The 17,768-nt window shown below is 52.3% G+C and overlaps 18 non-coding genes across 18 annotated transcripts; 11 read left to right on the top strand and 7 right to left on the bottom strand.

Moving 5' to 3' along the window:
* The first annotated feature begins 631 nt into the window (after positions 1–631).
* On the top strand, positions 632–704 carry trnaa-ugc (transfer RNA alanine (anticodon UGC)). The gene has a single exon. It is a non-coding gene; the product is annotated as a tRNA-Ala (tRNA).
* Positions 705–910: 206 nt separating this feature from the next.
* trnam-cau (transfer RNA methionine (anticodon CAU)) lies at positions 911–983 on the bottom strand. The gene has a single exon. It is a non-coding gene; the product is annotated as a tRNA-Met (tRNA).
* A 1,326-nt stretch (positions 984–2,309) lies between these two features.
* On the top strand, positions 2,310–2,382 carry trnaa-ugc (transfer RNA alanine (anticodon UGC)). The gene has a single exon. It is a non-coding gene; the product is annotated as a tRNA-Ala (tRNA).
* Positions 2,383–2,588: 206 nt separating this feature from the next.
* Positions 2,589–2,661, bottom strand: trnam-cau (transfer RNA methionine (anticodon CAU)). The gene has a single exon. It is a non-coding gene; the product is annotated as a tRNA-Met (tRNA).
* Positions 2,662–3,988: 1,327 nt separating this feature from the next.
* Positions 3,989–4,061, top strand: trnaa-ugc (transfer RNA alanine (anticodon UGC)). The gene has a single exon. It is a non-coding gene; the product is annotated as a tRNA-Ala (tRNA).
* Positions 4,062–5,660: 1,599 nt separating this feature from the next.
* On the top strand, positions 5,661–5,733 carry trnaa-ugc (transfer RNA alanine (anticodon UGC)). Its single transcript has one exon. It is a non-coding gene; the product is annotated as a tRNA-Ala (tRNA).
* Positions 5,734–5,939: 206 nt separating this feature from the next.
* Positions 5,940–6,012, bottom strand: trnam-cau (transfer RNA methionine (anticodon CAU)). The gene has a single exon. It is a non-coding gene; the product is annotated as a tRNA-Met (tRNA).
* Positions 6,013–7,340: 1,328 nt separating this feature from the next.
* trnaa-agc (transfer RNA alanine (anticodon AGC)) lies at positions 7,341–7,413 on the top strand. The gene has a single exon. It is a non-coding gene; the product is annotated as a tRNA-Ala (tRNA).
* A 1,599-nt stretch (positions 7,414–9,012) lies between these two features.
* trnaa-ugc (transfer RNA alanine (anticodon UGC)) lies at positions 9,013–9,085 on the top strand. The gene has a single exon. It is a non-coding gene; the product is annotated as a tRNA-Ala (tRNA).
* Positions 9,086–9,291: 206 nt separating this feature from the next.
* trnam-cau (transfer RNA methionine (anticodon CAU)) lies at positions 9,292–9,364 on the bottom strand. The gene has a single exon. It is a non-coding gene; the product is annotated as a tRNA-Met (tRNA).
* A 1,326-nt stretch (positions 9,365–10,690) lies between these two features.
* On the top strand, positions 10,691–10,763 carry trnaa-ugc (transfer RNA alanine (anticodon UGC)). The gene has a single exon. It is a non-coding gene; the product is annotated as a tRNA-Ala (tRNA).
* Positions 10,764–10,969: 206 nt separating this feature from the next.
* On the bottom strand, positions 10,970–11,042 carry trnam-cau (transfer RNA methionine (anticodon CAU)). Its single transcript has one exon. It is a non-coding gene; the product is annotated as a tRNA-Met (tRNA).
* A 1,326-nt stretch (positions 11,043–12,368) lies between these two features.
* On the top strand, positions 12,369–12,441 carry trnaa-ugc (transfer RNA alanine (anticodon UGC)). The gene has a single exon. It is a non-coding gene; the product is annotated as a tRNA-Ala (tRNA).
* Positions 12,442–12,647: 206 nt separating this feature from the next.
* Positions 12,648–12,720, bottom strand: trnam-cau (transfer RNA methionine (anticodon CAU)). The gene has a single exon. It is a non-coding gene; the product is annotated as a tRNA-Met (tRNA).
* Positions 12,721–14,047: 1,327 nt separating this feature from the next.
* On the top strand, positions 14,048–14,120 carry trnaa-ugc (transfer RNA alanine (anticodon UGC)). Its single transcript has one exon. It is a non-coding gene; the product is annotated as a tRNA-Ala (tRNA).
* A 1,599-nt stretch (positions 14,121–15,719) lies between these two features.
* Positions 15,720–15,792, top strand: trnaa-ugc (transfer RNA alanine (anticodon UGC)). The gene has a single exon. It is a non-coding gene; the product is annotated as a tRNA-Ala (tRNA).
* A 206-nt stretch (positions 15,793–15,998) lies between these two features.
* Positions 15,999–16,071, bottom strand: trnam-cau (transfer RNA methionine (anticodon CAU)). The gene has a single exon. It is a non-coding gene; the product is annotated as a tRNA-Met (tRNA).
* A 1,328-nt stretch (positions 16,072–17,399) lies between these two features.
* Positions 17,400–17,472, top strand: trnaa-agc (transfer RNA alanine (anticodon AGC)). The gene has a single exon. It is a non-coding gene; the product is annotated as a tRNA-Ala (tRNA).
* The last annotated feature ends 296 nt before the right edge of the window (positions 17,473–17,768 follow it).

Raw genomic sequence — 17,768 nt, 5'->3', positions numbered from 1 at the left:
TAGAGCGGAGGATTGGAGAGGAGAACGTATCAAAGTCATCCTTAGGTCAATGCTCGAATGGCGAATAAACGGTGCGTGTGTGTGCGTGTGTGGTTTTCGAACAAGCGTGTGGTAAGCAACGCTTAGCTGAAAGCAGAATTCTTAACTTGCTACCTAGATTACAGCATAACATGTTGCCGTCATGGCACAGGAGCCATCTTTCCCCGTCTGAAAACAGCCCGTACACGGCGGTGAGTCTTCTGCAGTTGCACCTGAAGAGCAGCAGGGTGCACCTTTGAGCAGCAATGCGTCCAATCACGGAGCACTGAGCTGAAAGCAAAAGAAGACTTCTATCACTGAGACAGGGCTCTCGGCTGCTCCCTCACACTTGTGGCGACTGCTAGTTTCTGCTCGACTTGCTTGGAATCTTCAAGCTCGGCTCTTCACTGTTTCTTTCATTGCCACTGTGGTTTAGCATCCTGCTGGTTCTGTAATCTGCTGCTGTTCATACATGCTGATTGGAGCGAATATGGCTGTGCTCAGGCCACAGGCCGACCCTATGCAGAATTGCTCTGCTGGCCCAGGATCGTCTTGGAGACAGGTGCTGAGGAGATCCTGGGCAGCAAGCGTGAGCAAAGCACCTGACTGTGTGGGGGAATTAGCTCAAATGGTAGAGCGCTCGCTTTGCATGCGAGAGGTAGTGGGATCGATGCCCACATTCTCCACTTTGGCGTCCTCCTAGGGCAAAGGCTTGAGAGGCGGCAGTTTCTTTGTTGAGCCCACAGTTCACAAATCTGCAGAACCTCCATGTGCTGCTACAGAGCGAGGCCAAAAGTTTTGTGAGCGCAGCGGAAAGCAAGTTGTCTTGATGTTGCCAGCGGCAGAGTTGTAAATCTGATCTGAATGCAAGAAAAGAAGACACCAAGCACGTTGCCCTCTCTGAGGATTGAACTCAGGACCTTCAGATTATGAGACTGACACGCTGCCTACTGCGCTAAGAAGGCACACTGCAAAACCCTCGTCGGCTGGGCTCAAGCCTGCGTGGGGGAATTAGATCAAATAGCAGAACGCTCACTTTGCATGTGTGTGGCAGTGAGACGGATGGCCACCTTCTCCGGTTTGCATTTTACCTGGGGACAAAGCATCAGGCAGAGCAGTTGTGTCGCTGAGCCCACAGTTCACAAATGTCCAGAGTGCTGCCATGTGCTGCCACACAGAGAGGCCAAATGAATGGGGTGCGGCAGCAAAGCAAGATGTCTCGATTTTTGCCGGCAGCGGCGATGGAAATGTGAGGTGAGTGCATGCAAAGAAGGTGCAAAACACTCTGGCCTCTGTACGGATTCAACTCAAGACCTTCGGATGATGAGAGTGACACGCTGCCGAATGCGCTAAGAAGGCATGCTGTGACGCTTGGCAGATAGCATAACCAATTAGGCCAGAGAACAAGGTACATCAGGCCACAATGCATTGTTTGCAGAAACCTTCGAGCTAGACATGAGTACGAGACGTCAGCCTCCGATCCGTATCCAGTCACGTTTGCCGTGACATCACAGGCCCAACCGGCAGAGAAAGCAGGTGGCTCGCAGTGCGCCAGTGTGTGGCATGAAGAGGCAGGTGAAGCCCTTGACGTCTGAAGGTGCATGGCCAACAAACAGCAAAGACTGTGGGCTTCAATGCTTCGCCTCGATTGCTCAGTTGATAGAGCGGAGGATTGGAGAGGAGAACGTATCAAAGTCATCCTTAGGTCAATGCTCGAATGGCGAATAAACGGTGCGTGTGTGTGCGTGTGTGGTTTTCGAACAAGCGTGTGGTAAGCAACGCTTAGCTGAAAGCAGAATTCTTAACTTGCTACCTAGATTACAGCATAACATGTTGCCGTCATGGCACAGGAGCCATCTTTCCCCGTCTGAAAACAGCCCGTACACGGCGGTGAGTCTTCTGCAGTTGCACCTGAAGAGCAGCAGGGGGCACCTTTGAGCAGCAATGCGTCCAATCACGGAGCACTGAGCTGAAAGCAAAAGAAGACTTCTATCACTGAGACAGGGCTCTCGGCTGCTCCCTCACACTTGTGGCGACTGCTAGTTTCTGCTCGACTTGCTTGGAATCTTCAAGCTCGGCTCTTCACTGTTTCTTTCATTGCCACTGTGGTTTAGCATCCTGCTGGTTCTGTAATCTGCTGCTGTTCATACATGCTGATTGGAGCGAATATGGCTGTGCTCAGGCCACAGGCCGACCCTATGCAGAATTGCTCTGCTGGCCCAGGATCGTCTTGGAGACAGGTGCTGAGGAGATCCTGGGCAGCAAGCGTGAGCAAAGCACCTGACTGTGTGGGGGAATTAGCTCAAATGGTAGAGCGCTCGCTTTGCATGCGAGAGGTAGTGGGATCGATGCCCACATTCTCCACTTTGGCGTCCTCCTAGGGCAAAGGCTTGAGAGGCGGCAGTTTCTTTGTTGAGCCCACAGTTCACAAATCTGCAGAACCTCCATGTGCTGCTACAGAGCGAGGCCAAAAGTTTTGTGAGCGCAGCGGAAAGCAAGTTGTCTTGATGTTGCCAGCGGCAGAGTTGTAAATCTGATCTGAATGCAAGAAAAGAAGACACCAAGCACGTTGCCCTCTCTGAGGATTGAACTCAGGACCTTCAGATTATGAGACTGACGCGCTGCCTACTGCGCTAAGAAGGCACACTGCAAAACCCTCGTCGGCTGGGCTCAAGCCTGCGTGGGGGAATGAGATCAAATAGCAGAACGCTCACTTTGCATGTGTGTGGCAGTGAGACGGATGGCCACCTTCTCCGGTTTGCATTTTACCTGGGGACAAAGCATCAGGCAGAGCAGTTGTGTCGCTGAGCCCACAGTTCACAAATGTCCAGAGTGCTGCCATGTGCTGCCACACAGAGAGGCCAAATGAATGGGGTGCGGCAGCAAAGCAAGATGTCTCGATTTTTGCCGGCAGCGGCGATGGAAATGTGAGGTGAGTGCATGCAAAGAATGTGCAAAGCTCTCTGGCCTGTGTGCGGATTCAACTCAAGACCTTCGGACGATGAGAGTGACACGTTGCCGACTGCGCTAAGAAGGCATGCTGTGACGCTTGGCAGATAGCATAACCAATTAGGCAAGAGTACAAGGTACATCAGGCCACAATGCATTGTTTGCAGAAACCTTCGAGCTAGACATGAGTACGAGACGTCAGCCTCCGATCCGTAGCCAGTCACGTTTGCCGTGACACCACAGGCCCAACCGGCAGAGAAAGCAGGTGGCTCGCAGTGCGCCAGTGTGTGGCATGAAGAGGCAGGTGAAGCCCTTGACGTCTGAAGGTGCATGGCCAACAAACAGCAAAGACTGTGGGCTTCAATGCTTCGCCTCGATTGCTCAGTTGATAGAGCGGAGGATTGGAGAGGAGAACGTATCAAAGTCATCCTTAGGTCAATGCTCGAATGGCGAATAAACGGTGCGTGTGTGTGCGTGTGTGGTTTTCGAACAAACGTGTGGTAAGCAACGCTTAGCTGAAAGCAGAATTCTTAACTTGCTACCTAGATTACAGCTTACCATGTTGCCTTCATGGCCCAGGAGCCATCTTTCCCCGTCTGAAAACAGCCCGTACACGGCGGTGAGACTTCTGCAGTTGCACCTGATGAGCAGCAGGGGGCACCTTTGAGCAGCAATGCGTCCAATCACGGAGCACTGAGCTGAAAGCAAAAGAAGACTTCTATCACTGAGACAGGGCTCTCGGCTGCTCCCTCACACTTGTGGCGACTGCTAGTTTCTGCTCGACTTGCTTGGAATCTTCAAGCTCGGGCTCTTCACTGTTTCTTTCATTGCCACTGTGGTTTAGCATCCTGCTGGTGCTGTAAGCTGCTGCTGTTCGTACATGCTGATTGGAGCGAATATGGCTGTGCTCAGGCCACAGGCCGACCCTATGCAGAATTGCTCTGCTGGCCCAGGATCGTCTTGGAGACAGGTGCTGATAAGATCCTGGGCAGCAAGTGTGAGCAAAGCACCTGACTGTGTGGGGGAATTAGCTCAAATGGTAGAGCGCTCGCTTTGCATGCGAGAGATAGTGGGATCGATGCCCACATTCTCCACTTTGGCGTCCTCCTAGGGCAAAGGCTTGAGAGGCAGCAGTTTCTTTGTTGAGCCCACAGTTCACAAATCTGCAGAACCTCCATGTGCTGCTGCAGAGCGAGGCCAAATGTTTTGCGAGCGCAGCGGAAAGCAAGGTGTCTTGATTTTTGCCAGCAGCAGAGTTGGAAATCTGATCTGAATGCAAGAAAAGAATGCACCGAGCCCTCTCTGAGGATTGAACTCAGGTCCTTCAGATTATGAGACTGACACACTGCCTACTGCACTAAGATGGAACACTGCAAGGCCCTCGTCAGCTGGGCTCCAGCCTGCGTGGGGGAATTAGATCAAATAGCAGAACGCTCACTTTGCATGTGTGTGGCAGTGAGATGGATGGCCACCTTGTCCAGTTTGCATTTTACCTGGGGACAAAGCTTCAGACAGAGCAGTTGTGTCGCTGAGCCCACAGTTCACAAATGTCCAGAGTGCTGCCATGTGCTGCCACACAGAGAGGCCAAATGAATGGGGTGCTGCAGCAAAGCAAGATGTCTCGATTTTTGCCGGCAGCGGCGATGGAAATGTGAGGTGAATGCATGCAAAGAAGTTGCAAAACACTCTGGCCTCTGTACGGATTCAACTCAAGACCTTCGGATGATGAGAGTGACACGCTGCCGAATGCGCTAAGAAGGCATGCTGTGACGCTTGGCAGATAGCAGAACCAATTAGGCCAGAGAACAAGGTACATCAGGCCACAATGCAATGCTTGCAGAAACCCTCGAGCTAGACATGAGTACGAGACGTCAGCCTCCGATCCGTAGTCAGTCACGTATGCCGTGACACCACAGGCCCAACCAGCAGAGAAAGCAGGTGGCTCGCAGTGCCCGAGTGTGTGGCATGAAGAGGCAGGTGAAGCCCTCGACGTCTAAAGGTGCATGGCCAACAAACAGCAAAGACTGTGGGCTTCAATGCTTCGCCTCGATTGCTCAGTTGATAGAGCGGAGGACTGGAGAGGAGAACATATCAAAGTCATCCTTAGGTCACTGCTCGAATGGCGAATAAACGGTGCGTGTGTGTGCGTGTGTGGTTTTCGAACAAACGTGTGGTAAGCAACGCTTAGCTGAAAGCAGAATTCTTAACTTGCTACCTAGATTACAGCATAACATGTTGCCGTCATGGCACAAGAGCCATCTTTCCCCGTCTGAAAACAGCCCGTACACGGCGGTGAGTCTTCTGCAGTTGCACCTGAAGAGCAGCAGGGGGCACCTTTGAGCAGCAATGCGTCCAATCACGGAGCACTGAGCTGAAAGCAAAAGAAGACTTCTATCACTGAGACAGGGCTCTCGGCTGCTCCCTCACACTTGTGGCGACTGCTAGTTTCTGCTCGACTTGCTTGGAATCTTCAAGCTCGGCTCTTCACTGTTTCTTTCATTGCCACTGTGGTTTAGCATCCTGCTGGTTCTGTAATCTGCTGCTGTTCATACATGCTGATTGGAGCGAATATGGCTGTGCTCAGGCCACAGGCCGACCCTATGCAGAATTGCTCTGCTGGCCCAGGATCGTCTTGGAGACAAGTGCTGAGGAGATCCTGGGCAGCAAGCGTGAGCAAGGCACCTGACTGTGTGGGGGAATTAGCTCAAATGGTAGAGCGCTCGCTTTGCATGCGAGAGGTAGTGGGATCGATGCCCACATTCTCCACTTTGGCGTCCTCCTAGGGCAAAGGCTTGAGAGGCGGCAGTTTCTTTGTTGAGCCCACAGTTCACAAATCTGCAGAACCTCCATGTGCTGCTACAGAGCGAGGCCAAAAGTTTTGTGAGCGCAGCGGAAAGCAAGGTGTCTTGATGTTGCCAGCAGCAGAGTTGTAAATCTGATCTGAATGCAAGAAAAGAAGACACCAAGCACATTGCCCTCTCTGAGGATTGAACTCAGGACCTTCAGATTATGAGACTGACGCGCTGCCTACTGCGCTAAGAAGGCACACTGCAAAACCCTCGTCGGCTGGGCTCAAGCCTGCGTGGGGGAATGAGATCAAATAGCAGAACGCTCACTTTGCATGTGTGTGGCAGTGAGACGGATGGCCACCTTCTCCGGTTTGCATTTTACCTGGGGACAAAGCATCAGGCAGAGCAGTTGTGTCGCTGAGCCCACAGTTCACAAATGTCCAGAGTGCTGCCATGTGCTGCCACACAGAGAGGCCAAATGAATGGGGTGCGGCAGCAAAGCAAGATGTCTCGATTTTTGCCGGCAGCGGCGATGGAAATGTGAGGTGAGTGCATGCAAAGAATGTGCAAAGCTCTCTGGCCTGTGTGCGGATTCAACTCAAGACCTTCGGACGATGAGAGTGACACGTTGCCGACTGCGCTAAGAAGGCATGCTGTGACGCTTGGCAGATAGCATAACCAATTAGGCAAGAGTACAAGGTACATCAGGCCACAATGCATTGTTTGCAGAAACCTTCGAGCTAGACATGAGTACGAGACGTCAGCCTCCGATCCGTAGCCAGTCACGTTTGCCGTGACACCACAGGCCCAACCGGCAGAGAAAGCAGGTGGCTCGCAGTGCGCCAGTGTGTGGCATGAAGAGGCAGGTGAAGCCCTTGACGTCTGAAGGTGCATGGCCAACAAACAGCAAAGACTGTGGGCTTCAATGCTTCGCCTCGATTGCTCAGTTGATAGAGCGGAGGATTGGAGAGGAGAACGTATCAAAGTCATCCTTAGGTCAATGCTCGAATGGCGAATAAACGGTGCGTGTGTGTGCGTGTGTGGTTTTCGAACAAGCGTGTGGTAAGCAACGCTTAGCTGAAAGCAGAATTCTTAACTTGCTACCTAGATTACAGCTTACCATGTTGCCTTCATGGCCCAGGAGCCATCTTTCCCCGTCTGAAAACAGCCCGTACACGGCGGTGAGACTTCTGCAGTTGCACCTGATGAGCAGCAGGGTGCACCTTTGAGCAGCAATGCGTCCAATCACGGAGCACTGAGCTGAAAGCAAAAGAAGACTTCTATCACTGAGACAGGGCTCTCGGCTGCTCCCTCACACTTGTGGCGACTGCTAGTTTCTGCTCGACTTGCTTGGAATCTTCAAGCTCGGGCTCTTCACTGTTTCTTTCATTGCCACTGTGGTTTAGCATCTTGCTGGTGCTGTAAGCTGCTGCTGTTCGTACATGCTGATTGGAGCGAAGTATGGCTGTGCTCAGGCCGCAGGCCGACCCTATGCAGAATTGCTCTGCTGGCCCAGGATCGTCTTGGAGACAGGTGCTGATAAGATCCTGGGCAGCAAGTGTGAGCAAAGCACCCGACAGTGTGGGGGAATTAGCTCAAATGGTAGAGCGCTCGCTTAGCATGCGAGAGGTAGTGGGATCGATGCCCACATTCTCCACTTTGGTGTTCCCCTCAGGGAAAGGCTTGAGACGCAGCAGTTTTTTTGTTGAGCCCACAGTTCACAAATCTGCAGAACCTCCATGTGCTGCTGCAGAGCGAGGCCAAATGTTTTGCGAGCGCTGCGGCAAGCAAGGTGTCTTGATTTTTGCCAGCAGCAGAGTTGGAAATCTGATCTGAATGCAAGAAAAGAATGCACCAAGCCCTCTCTGAGGATTGAACTCAGGACCTTCAGATTATGAGTCTGACACACTGCCTACTGCACTAAGATGGAACACTGCAAGGCCCTCGTCAGCTGGGCTCCAGCCTGCGTGGGGGAATTAGATCAAATAGCAGAACGCTCACTTTGCATGTGTGTGGCAGTGAGATGGATGGCCACCTTGTCCAGTTTGCATTTTACCTGGGGACAAAGCTTCAGGCAGAGCAGTTGTGTCGCTGAGCCCACAGTTCACAAATGTCCAGAGTGCTGCCATGTGCTGCCACACAGAGAGGCCAAATGAATGGGGTGCTGCAGCAAAGCAAGATGTCTCGATTTTTGCCGGCAGCGGCGATGGAAATGTGAGGTGAGTGCATGCAAAGAATGTGCAAAGCTCTCTGGCCTGTGTGCGGATTCAACTCAAGACCTTCGGATGATGAGAGTGACACGTTGCCGAATGCGCTAAGAAGGCATGCTGTGACGCTTGGCAGATAGCAGAACCAATTAGGCCAGAGAACAAGGTACATCAGGCCACAATGCAATGCTTGCAGAAACCCTCGAGCTAGACATGAGTACGAGACGTCAGCCTCCGATCCGTAGTCAGTCACGTATGCCGTGACACCACAGGCCCAACCAGCAGAGAAAGCAGGTGGCTCGCAGTGCCCGAGTGTGTGGCATGAAGAGGCAGGTGAAGCCCTCGACGTCTAAAGGTGCATGGCCAACAAACAGCAAAGACTGTGGGCTTCAATGCTTCGCCTCGATTGCTCAGTTGATAGAGCGGAGGACTGGAGAGGAGAACATATCAAAGTCATCCTTAGGTCACTGCTCGAATGGCGAATAAACGGTGCGTGTGTGTGCGTGTGTGGTTTTCGAACAAACGTGTGGTAAGCAACGCTTAGCTGAAAGCAGAATTCTTAACTTGCTACCTAGATTACAGCATAACATGTTGCCGTCATGGCACATGAGCCATCTTTCCCCGTCTGAAAACAGCCCGTACACGGCGGTGAGTCTTCTGCAGTTGCACCTGAAGAGCAGCAGGGGGCACCTTTGAGCAGCAATGCGTCCAATCACGGAGCACTGAGCTGAAAGCAAAAGAAGACTTCTATCACTGAGACAGGGCTCTCGGCTGCTCCCTCACACTTGTGGCGACTGCTAGTTTCTGCTCGACTTGCTTGGAATCTTCAAGCTCGGCTCTTCACTGTTTCTTTCATTGCCACTGTGGTTTAGCATCCTGCTGGTTCTGTAATCTGCTGCTGTTCATACATGCTGATTGGAGCGAATATGGCTGTGCTCAGGCCACAGGCCGACCCTATGCAGAATTGCTCTGCTGGCCCAGGATCGTCTTGGAGACAAGTGCTGAGGAGATCCTGGGCAGCAAGCGTGAGCCAAGCACCTGACTGTGTGGGGGAATTAGCTCAAATGGTAGAGCGCTCGCTTTGCATGCGAGAGGTAGTGGGATCGATGCCCACATTCTCCACTTTGGCGTCCTCCTAGGGCAAAGGCTTGAGAGGCGGCAGTTTCTTTGTTGAGCCCACAGTTCACAAATCTGCAGAACCTCCATGTGCTGCTACAGAGCGAGGCCAAAAGTTTTGTGAGCGCAGCGGAAAGCAAGTTGTCTTGATGTTGCCAGCGGCAGAGTTGTAAATCTGATCTGAATGCAAGAAAAGAAGACACCAAGCACATTGCCCTCTCTGAGGATTGAACTCAGGACCTTCAGATTATGAGACTGACACACTGCCTACTGCGCTAAGAAGGCACACTGCAAAACCCTCGTCGGCTGGGCTCAAGCCTGCGTGGGGGAATTAGATCAAATAGCAGAACGCTCACTTTGCATGTGTGTGGCAGTGAGACGGATGGCCACCTTCTCCGGTTTGCATTTTACCTGGGGACAAAGCATCAGGCAGAGCAGTTGTGTCGCTGAGCCCACAGTTCACAAATGTCCAGAGTGCTGCCATGTGCTGCCACACAGAGAGGCCAAATGAATGGGGTGCGGCAGCAAAGCAAGATGTCTCGATTTTTGCCGGCAGCGGCGATGGAAATGTGAGGTGAGTGCATGCAAAGAAGGTGCAAAACACTCTGGCCTCTGTACGGATTCAACTCAAGACCTTCGGATGATGAGAGTGACACGCTGCCGAATGCGCTAAGAAGGCATGCTGTGACGCTTGGCAGATAGCATAACCAATTAGGCCAGAGAACAAGGTACATCAGGCCACAATGCATTGTTTGCAGAAACCTTCGAGCTAGACATGAGTACGAGACGTCAGCCTCCGATCCGTATCCAGTCACGTTTGCCGTGACATCACAGGCCCAACCGGCAGAGAAAGCAGGTGGCTCGCAGTGCGCCAGTGTGTGGCATGAAGAGGCAGGTGAAGCCCTTGACGTCTGAAGGTGCATGGCCAACAAACAGCAAAGACTGTGGGCTTCAATGCTTCGCCTCGATTGCTCAGTTGATAGAGCGGAGGATTGGAGAGGAGAACGTATCAAAGTCATCCTTAGGTCAATGCTCGAATGGCGAATAAACGGTGCGTGTGTGTGCGTGTGTGGTTTTCGAACAAGCGTGTGGTAAGCAACGCTTAGCTGAAAGCAGAATTCTTAACTTGCTACCTAGATTACAGCATAACATGTTGCCGTCATGGCACAGGAGCCATCTTTCCCCGTCTGAAAACAGCCCGTACACGGCGGTGAGTCTTCTGCAGTTGCACCTGAAGAGCAGCAGGGGGCACCTTTGAGCAGCAATGCGTCCAATCACGGAGCACTGAGCTGAAAGCAAAAGAAGACTTCTATCACTGAGACAGGGCTCTCGGCTGCTCCCTCACACTTGTGGCGACTGCTAGTTTCTGCTCGACTTGCTTGGAATCTTCAAGCTCGGCTCTTCACTGTTTCTTTCATTGCCACTGTGGTTTAGCATCCTGCTGGTTCTGTAATCTGCTGCTGTTCATACATGCTGATTGGAGCGAATATGGCTGTGCTCAGGCCACAGGCCGACCCTATGCAGAATTGCTCTGCTGGCCCAGGATCGTCTTGGAGACAGGTGCTGAGGAGATCCTGGGCAGCAAGCGTGAGCAAAGCACCTGACTGTGTGGGGGAATTAGCTCAAATGGTAGAGCGCTCGCTTTGCATGCGAGAGGTAGTGGGATCGATGCCCACATTCTCCACTTTGGCGTCCTCCTAGGGCAAAGGCTTGAGAGGCGGCAGTTTCTTTGTTGAGCCCACAGTTCACAAATCTGCAGAACCTCCATGTGCTGCTACAGAGCGAGGCCAAAAGTTTTGTGAGCGCAGCGGAAAGCAAGTTGTCTTGATGTTGCCAGCGGCAGAGTTGTAAATCTGATCTGAATGCAAGAAAAGAAGACACCAAGCACGTTGCCCTCTCTGAGGATTGAACTCAGGACCTTCAGATTATGAGACTGACGCGCTGCCTACTGCGCTAAGAAGGCACACTGCAAAACCCTCGTCGGCTGGGCTCAAGCCTGCGTGGGGGAATGAGATCAAATAGCAGAACGCTCACTTTGCATGTGTGTGGCAGTGAGACGGATGGCCACCTTCTCCGGTTTGCATTTTACCTGGGGACAAAGCATCAGGCAGAGCAGTTGTGTCGCTGAGCCCACAGTTCACAAATGTCCAGAGTGCTGCCATGTGCTGCCACACAGAGAGGCCAAATGAATGGGGTGCGGCAGCAAAGCAAGATGTCTCGATTTTTGCCGGCAGCGGCGATGGAAATGTGAGGTGAGTGCATGCAAAGAAGGTGCAAAACACTCTGGCCTCTGTACGGATTCAACTCAAGACCTTCGGATGATGAGAGTGACACGCTGCCGAATGCGCTAAGAAGGCATGCTGTGACGCTTGGCAGATAGCATAACCAATTAGGCCAGAGAACAAGGTACATCAGGCCACAATGCATTGTTTGCAGAAACCTTCGAGCTAGACATGAGTACGAGACGTCAGCCTCCGATCCGTATCCAGTCACGTTTGCCGTGACATCACAGGCCCAACCGGCAGAGAAAGCAGGTGGCTCGCAGTGCGCCAGTGTGTGGCATGAAGAGGCAGGTGAAGCCCTTGACGTCTGAAGGTGCATGGCCAACAAACAGCAAAGACTGTGGGCTTCAATGCTTCGCCTCGATTGCTCAGTTGATAGAGCGGAGGATTGGAGAGGAGAACGTATCAAAGTCATCCTTAGGTCAATGCTCGAATGGCGAATAAACGGTGCGTGTGTGTGCGTGTGTGGTTTTCGAACAAGCGTGTGGTAAGCAACGCTTAGCTGAAAGCAGAATTCTTAACTTGCTACCTAGATTACAGCATAACATGTTGCCGTCATGGCACAGGAGCCATCTTTCCCCGTCTGAAAACAGCCCGTACACGGCGGTGAGTCTTCTGCAGTTGCACCTGAAGAGCAGCAGGGGGCACCTTTGAGCAGCAATGCGTCCAATCACGGAGCACTGAGCTGAAAGCAAAAGAAGACTTCTATCACTGAGACAGGGCTCTCGGCTGCTCCCTCACACTTGTGGCGACTGCTAGTTTCTGCTCGACTTGCTTGGAATCTTCAAGCTCGGCTCTTCACTGTTTCTTTCATTGCCACTGTGGTTTAGCATCCTGCTGGTTCTGTAATCTGCTGCTGTTCATACATGCTGATTGGAGCGAATATGGCTGTGCTCAGGCCACAGGCCGACCCTATGCAGAATTGCTCTGCTGGCCCAGGATCGTCTTGGAGACAGGTGCTGAGGAGATCCTGGGCAGCAAGCGTGAGCCAAGCACCTGACTGTGTGGGGGAATTAGCTCAAATGGTAGAGCGCTCGCTTTGCATGCGAGAGGTAGTGGGATCGATGCCCACATTCTCCACTTTGGCGTCCTCCTAGGGCAAAGGCTTGAGAGGCGGCAGTTTCTTTGTTGAGCCCACAGTTCACAAATCTGCAGAACCTCCATGTGCTGCTACAGAGCGAGGCCAAAAGTTTTGTGAGCGCAGCGGAAAGCAAGTTGTCTTGATGTTGCCAGCGGCAGAGTTGTAAATCTGATCTGAATGCAAGAAAAGAAGACACCAAGCACGTTGCCCTCTCTGAGGATTGAACTCAGGACCTTCAGATTATGAGACTGACGCGCTGCCTACTGCGCTAAGAAGGCACACTGCAAAACCCTCGTCGGCTGGGCTCAAGCCTGCGTGGGGGAATGAGATCAAATAGCAGAACGCTCACTTTGCATGTGTGTGGCAGTGAGACGGATGGCCACCTTCTCCGGTTTGCATTTTACCTGGGGACAAAGCATCAGGCAGAGCAGTTGTGTCGCTGAGCCCACAGTTCACAAATGTCCAGAGTGCTGCCATGTGCTGCCACACAGAGAGGCCAAATGAATGGGGTGCGGCAGCAAAGCAAGATGTCTCGATTTTTGCCGGCAGCGGCGATGGAAATGTGAGGTGAGTGCATGCAAAGAATGTGCAAAGCTCTCTGGCCTGTGTGCGGATTCAACTCAAGACCTTCGGACGATGAGAGTGACACGTTGCCGACTGCGCTAAGAAGGCATGCTGTGACGCTTGGCAGATAGCATAACCAATTAGGCAAGAGTACAAGGTACATCAGGCCACAATGCATTGTTTGCAGAAACCTTCGAGCTAGACATGAGTACGAGACGTCAGCCTCCGATCCGTAGCCAGTCACGTTTGCCGTGACACCACAGGCCCAACCGGCAGAGAAAGCAGGTGGCTCGCAGTGCGCCAGTGTGTGGCATGAAGAGGCAGGTGAAGCCCTTGACGTCTGAAGGTGCATGGCCAACAAACAGCAAAGACTGTGGGCTTCAATGCTTCGCCTCGATTGCTCAGTTGATAGAGCGGAGGATTGGAGAGGAGAACGTATCAAAGTCATCCTTAGGTCAATGCTCGAATGGCGAATAAACGGTGCGTGTGTGTGCGTGTGTGGTTTTCGAACAAGCGTGTGGTAAGCAACGCTTAGCTGAAAGCAGAATTCTTAACTTGCTACCTAGATTACAGCTTACCATGTTGCCTTCATGGCCCAGGAGCCATCTTTCCCCGTCTGAAAACAGCCCGTACACGGCGGTGAGACTTCTGCAGTTGCACCTGATGAGCAGCAGGGGGCACCTTTGAGCAGCAATGCGTCCAATCACGGAGCACTGAGCTGAAAGCAAAAGAAGACTTCTATCACTGAGACAGGGCTCTCGGCTGCTCCCTCACACTTGTGGCGACTGCTAGTTTCTGCTCGACTTGCTTGGAATCTTCAAGCTCGGGCTCTTCACTGTTTCTTTCATTGCCACTGTGGTTTAGCATCCTGCTGGTGCTGTAAGCTGCTGCTGTTCGTACATGCTGATTGGAGCGAATATGGCTGTGCTCAGGCCACAGGCCGACCCTATGCAGAATTGCTCTGCTGGCCCAGGATCGTCTTGGAGACAGGTGCTGATAAGATCCTGGGCAGCAAGTGTGAGCAAAGCACCTGACTGTGTGGGGGAATTAGCTCAAATGGTAGAGCGCTCGCTTTGCATGCGAGAGGTAGTGGGATCGATGCCCACATTCTCCACTTTGGCGTCCTCCTAGGGCAAAGGCTTGAGAGGCAGCAGTTTCTTTGTTGAGCCCACAGTTCACAAATCTGCAGAACCTCCATGTGCTGCTGCAGAGCGAGGCCAAATGTTTTGCGAGCGCAGCGGAAAGCAAGGTGTCTTGATTTTTGCCAGCAGCAGAGTTGGAAATCTGATCTGAATGCAAGAAAAGAATGCACCGAGCCCTCTCTGAGGATTGAACTCAGGTCCTTCAGATTATGAGACTGACACACTGCCTACTGCACTAAGATGGAACACTGCAAGGCCCTCGTCAGCTGGGCTCCAGCCTGCGTGGGGGAATTAGATCAAATAGCAGAACGCTCACTTTGCATGTGTGTGGCAGTGAGATGGATGGCCACCTTGTCCAGTTTGCATTTTACCTGGGGACAAAGCTTCAGACAGAGCAGTTGTGTCGCTGAGCCCACAGTTCACAAATGTCCAGAGTGCTGCCATGTGCTGCCACACAGAGAGGCCAAATGAATGGGGTGCGGCAGCAAAGCAAGATGTCTCGATTTTTGCCGGCAGCGGCGATGGAAATGTGAGGTGAATGCATGCAAAGAAGTTGCAAAACACTCTGGCCTCTGTACGGATTCAACTCAAGACCTTCGGATGATGAGAGTGACACGCTGCCGAATGCGCTAAGAAGGCATGCTGTGACGCTTGGCAGATAGCAGAACCAATTAGGCCAGAGAACAAGGTACATCAGGCCACAATGCAATGCTTGCAGAAACCCTCGAGCTAGACATGAGTACGAGACGTCAGCCTCCGATCCGTAGTCAGTCACGTATGCCGTGACACCACAGGCCCAACCAGCAGAGAAAGCAGGTGGCTCGCAGTGCCCGAGTGTGTGGCATGAAGAGGCAGGTGAAGCCCTCGACGTCTAAAGGTGCATGGCCAACAAACAGCAAAGACTGTGGGCTTCAATGCTTCGCCTCGATTGCTCAGTTGATAGAGCGGAGGACTGGAGAGGAGAACATATCAAAGTCATCCTTAGGTCACTGCTCGAATGGCGAATAAACGGTGCGTGTGTGTGCGTGTGTGGTTTTCGAACAAACGTGTGGTAAGCAACGCTTAGCTGAAAGCAGAATTCTTAACTTGCTACCTAGATTACAGCATAACATGTTGCCGTCATGGCACAAGAGCCATCTTTCCCCGTCTGAAAACAGCCCGTACACGGCGGTGAGTCTTCTGCAGTTGCACCTGAAGAGCAGCAGGGGGCACCTTTGAGCAGCAATGCGTCCAATCACGGAGCACTGAGCTGAAAGCAAAAGAAGACTTCTATCACTGAGACAGGGCTCTCGGCTGCTCCCTCACACTTGTGGCGACTGCTAGTTTCTGCTCGACTTGCTTGGAATCTTCAAGCTCGGCTCTTCACTGTTTCTTTCATTGCCACTGTGGTTTAGCATCCTGCTGGTTCTGTAATCTGCTGCTGTTCATACATGCTGATTGGAGCGAATATGGCTGTGCTCAGGCCACAGGCCGACCCTATGCAGAATTGCTCTGCTGGCCCAGGATCGTCTTGGAGACAAGTGCTGAGGAGATCCTGGGCAGCAAGCGTGAGCAAAGCACCTGACTGTGTGGGGGAATTAGCTCAAATGGTAGAGCGCTCGCTTTGCATGCGAGAGGTAGTGGGATCGATGCCCACATTCTCCACTTTGGCGTCCTCCTAGGGCAAAGGCTTGAGAGGCGGCAGTTTCTTTGTTGAGCCCACAGTTCACAAATCTGCAGAACCTCCATGTGCTGCTACAGAGCGAGGCCAAAAGTTTTGTGAGCGCAGCGGAAAGCAAGGTGTCTTGATGTTGCCAGCAGCAGAGTTGTAAATCTGATCTGAATGCAAGAAAAGAAGACACCAAGCACATTGCCCTCTCTGAGGATTGAACTCAGGACCTTCAGATTATGAGACTGACGCGCTGCCTACTGCGCTAAGAAGGCACACTGCAAAACCCTCGTCGGCTGGGCTCAAGCCTGCGTGGGGGAATGAGATCAAATAGCAGAACGCTCACTTTGCATGTGTGTGGCAGTGAGACGGATGGCCACCTTCTCCGGTTTGCATTTTACCTGGGGACAAAGCATCAGGCAGACCAGTTGTGTCGCTGAGCCCACAGTTCACAAATGTCCAGAGTGCTGCCATGTGCTGCCACACAGAGAGGCCAAATGAATGGGGTGCGGCAGCAAAGCAAGATGTCTCGATTTTTGCCGGCAGCGGCGATGGAAATGTGAGGTGAGTGCATGCAAAGAATGTGCAAAGCTCTCTGGCCTGTGTGCGGATTCAACTCAAGACCTTCGGACGATGAGAGTGACACGTTGCCGACTGCGCTAAGAAGGCATGCTGTGACGCTTGGCAGATAGCATAACCAATTAGGCAAGAGTACAAGGTACATCAGGCCACAATGCATTGTTTGCAGAAACCTTCGAGCTAGACATGAGTACGAGACGTCAGCCTCCGATCCGTAGCCAGTCACGTTTGCCGTGACACCACAGGCCCAACCGGCAGAGAAAGCAGGTGGCTCGCAGTGCGCCAGTGTGTGGCATGAAGAGGCAGGTGAAGCCCTTGACGTCTGAAGGTGCATGGCCAACAAACAGCAAAGACTGTGGGCTTCAATGCTTCGCCTCGATTGCTCAGTTGATAGAGCGGAGGATTGGAGAGGAGAACGTATCAAAGTCATCCTTAGGTCAATGCTCGAATGGCGAATAAACGGTGCGTGTGTGTGCGTGTGTGGTTTTCGAACAAGCGTGTGGTAAGCAACGCTTAGCTGAAAGCAGAATTCTTAACTTGCTACCTAGATTACAGCTTACCATGTTGCCTTCATGGCCCAGGAGCCATCTTTCCCCGTCTGAAAACAGCCCGTACACGGCGGTGAGACTTCTGCAGTTGCACCTGATGAGCAGCAGGGTGCACCTTTGAGCAGCAATGCGTCCAATCACGGAGCACTGAGCTGAAAGCAAAAGAAGACTTCTATCACTGAGACAGGGCTCTCGGCTGCTCCCTCACACTTGTGGCGACTGCTAGTTTCTGCTCGACTTGCTTGGAATCTTCAAGCTCGGGCTCTTCACTGTTTCTTTCATTGCCACTGTGGTTTAGCATCTTGCTGGTGCTGTAAGCTGCTGCTGTTCGTACATGCTGATTGGAGCGAAGTATGGCTGTGCTCAGGCCGCAGGCCGACCCTATGCAGAATTGCTCTGCTGGCCCAGGATCGTCTTGGAGACAGGTGCTGATAAGATCCTGGGCAGCAAGTGTGAGCAAAGCACCCGACAGTGTGGGGGAATTAGCTCAAATGGTAGAGCGCTCGCTTAGCATGCGAGAGGTAGTGGGATCGATGCCCACATTCTCCACTTTGGTGTTCCCCTCAGGGAAAGGCTTGAGACGCAGCAGTTTTTTTGTTGAGCCCACAGTTCACAAATCTGCAGAACCTCCATGTGCTGCTGCAGAGCGAGGCCAAATGTTTTGCGAGCGCTGCGGCAAGCAAGGTGTCTTGATTTTTGCCAGCAGCAGAGTTGGAAATCTGATCTGAATGCAAGAAAAGAATGCACCAAGCCCTCTCTGAGGATTGAACTCAGGACCTTCAGATTATGAGTCTGACACACTGCCTACTGCACTAAGATGGAACACTGCAAGGCCCTCGTCAGCT

This window comes from Cetorhinus maximus, chromosome 4 (genome assembly GCF_964194155.1).
Source record: "Cetorhinus maximus chromosome 4, sCetMax3.hap1.1, whole genome shotgun sequence".
Lineage (NCBI taxonomy): Eukaryota > Metazoa > Chordata > Chondrichthyes > Lamniformes > Cetorhinidae > Cetorhinus > Cetorhinus maximus.
Note: the sequence above shows the minus strand (reverse complement) of the source record. Positions and strands in the feature narration are given on the sequence as shown.